Here is a 2513-nt window from a genome sequence, read left to right on the forward strand (position 1 = left end):
ATAACACTAGGTCTCCTTCCGAAAAATTTCGAGGGGTCACATTTCGATCATACTGAGCTTTCATACGTTTTGCGTGAGTCTCGATTGCCAATGCGGCATCACGTCGAGTCTCATCTAATTAAGCTAAGTATAACAAATGCTTCTCCTCTTCGGAAGTAGCTGGAAGCAACTCGATGGCCATTTGCAGTGACGGTATTTCACATTCAATGGGTAGCACAGCTTCCAAACCATAAACTAGTTGGAAAGGAGTGAACCCTGTTGATGTTTTCACTGAGGTTCGGTACGCCCAAAGCGCTGAAAATAACATGTTGTGCCAATTCGACCGATGAATACAAATGATTCTTCGGATCATGATAACTAGAACTTTGTTGATGGACTCAACTAGACCGTTGGCTTGTGGATAATAAGGAGTTGAACTATCGTGGTGCAAACCAAGCTGGCCTGTAAGTTCTGTCATCATAACGTTTCGAAAATGGCGCCCATGGTCAGTGATTATCGCTTGTGGGACACCAAACCTAGCAATTATGTGATTGAACATGAAAATTGCAGCTGTCTTGCCGTCTGCCTCGAATGTAGGCATTGCCTCGGCCCACTTAGTAAAATAATCAACCGCAAGGATGATATATGAATGCCCCCCGGCCGAGTGAGGGTTACAAGTAATAAAATCGATACCCCATTTGGAAAAAGGACCAACGACAATTATAGGGTGGAGAGGAGCAGGTGGAGCGTGCATCTTTCGATCAAACACCTGACAGTTGTGGCATTTTCGGACCGCAGTAATACAATCTTTAAACAAGGACGGCCAGAAGTAGCCAATGCGCAATATCTTTTGGGCTGTGGCATACCCAGACATATGACCGCCACACGCTCCAGAGTGACAGTCATTCAGAACCCTTTCAGCCTCTTCGTGAGTTAAGCAACGTCGAAAAACCAAGTCTGCCCCACGGCGATAAAGAGTATCTCCAATAATTTTGTACTGTTGGGACTGGAATTGAATTTTCCGACGTTCCGACTTTGAAACTTCGGGCCGAAAGGATTGGGTCTGGAGATAGACGATTATATCCCCATACCACGGATCTAAAGTGCTGATTAGAAACAAAGATTCGTCCGCAATGGGATCCTCTGCCACAATTTCCGTGTCAGCACGCGGGAAGTCACACATTAACTCTGCAAAAACTAAAGATTTCTTAGACTTGGATTTCTCAAATTCCAAATCGAACTCCTGCAGGATAACAATCCATTTAGAGTACTTGCCCCCTAGCAATTGTTTAGTCAAAATGTAGATCATAGGGTTACAATCCGAAATTACTGTAGTTTTACGGAGTAAAATGTAGTGACGAAAACGTTGGACAACTTGAACGGCTGCCAATGCCAATTTCTCCACATGTGAATATTTTAGCTCAGTTGGGTTTAACGTCCGACTAAGGTAATATATCACATGTTCCGTTCCGAATTCATCTTCCTGGACTAACACCATTCCAATAGTGGAATGCGAAGCTGCGAGGTATAAGAAGTAGTCCTGGTTGTAGTTGGGAGGATGCAGCAACGGTGCATGGGTCAATGCGTGCTTGAGTGCATCAAAAGATTTCTGAGCTATCTCATCCCAAGAGAATTGAGCGTTCTGTTTCAACAACCGGGTAAAACCCTTAGTGACCTCGGCGTAGTTAGGAATGAATCGTCGTAAAAAGTTTGCTTTCCCCTGCAAACTTTGGAGTTGGCGAAGACTCGAAGGAGGAGGCAATTTGATGATAGCTTCTACCTTCGAGGGATCGACGCGAATGCCGGCTTTTGAAACCTCAAATCCTAGCAATCGTCCCGCTTCTATACAGAAGACACATTTGTGTGGGTTCAACCGAATACGATAATGCCTACACCTCATAAAGAGTGCTCGTAAATGGACAAGGTGATCAGCTCGATGTAAGGAATGAGCAGGCAAATCATCGAGATACGGTTGCACAATGTGTTTGATGTCATGAAATGCATAAGACATCGCCCTTTGAAAAGGTGCTCCGGCATTCTTGAGTCCAAAAGGTAATTTGCAATAAGCAAATGTCCCCCATGGACAAATGAAAGTCGTTTTTGGTTGATTAGCAGGTAGAATATTGATTTGATTGTAACCGGAAAAACCGTCCATAAAGGAAAACATTTCGCTGCCGGCACAATCATCAATGATTTGATTGATATAGGGTGTTGGGTAGTTGTCTTTTGGACAAGCTCGATTAATGTCCCTATAGTCGATGCATATTCTTATTGTTCTCTGCTTTTTGTTAATCAGAACAATATTGGATACCCAATCCGTTAACGGGATCGGATAAATGAAACCTGCTTTCAACAGCTTCTCAACTTTTGCTTTAATTGCAGCCGCTTTTCGTGGGTGAATCTGACGCAAACGTTGCCGGACGGGTTTAGCGTCCGGGTAAGTCTTGATCTCATGGACAACAATTGCGGGATCAATTCCTGGCATTTCCTCATAGGACCAGGCAAACACGTCGCAGAATTCTTGAAATAGGGCC

Source organism: Pinus tabuliformis, chromosome X, assembly GCF_031772625.1.
Source record: "Pinus tabuliformis cultivar Carrire ecotype Pingquan chromosome X, CPIR1, whole genome shotgun sequence".
NCBI classification, from domain to species: Eukaryota; Viridiplantae; Streptophyta; class Pinopsida; order Pinales; family Pinaceae; genus Pinus; species Pinus tabuliformis.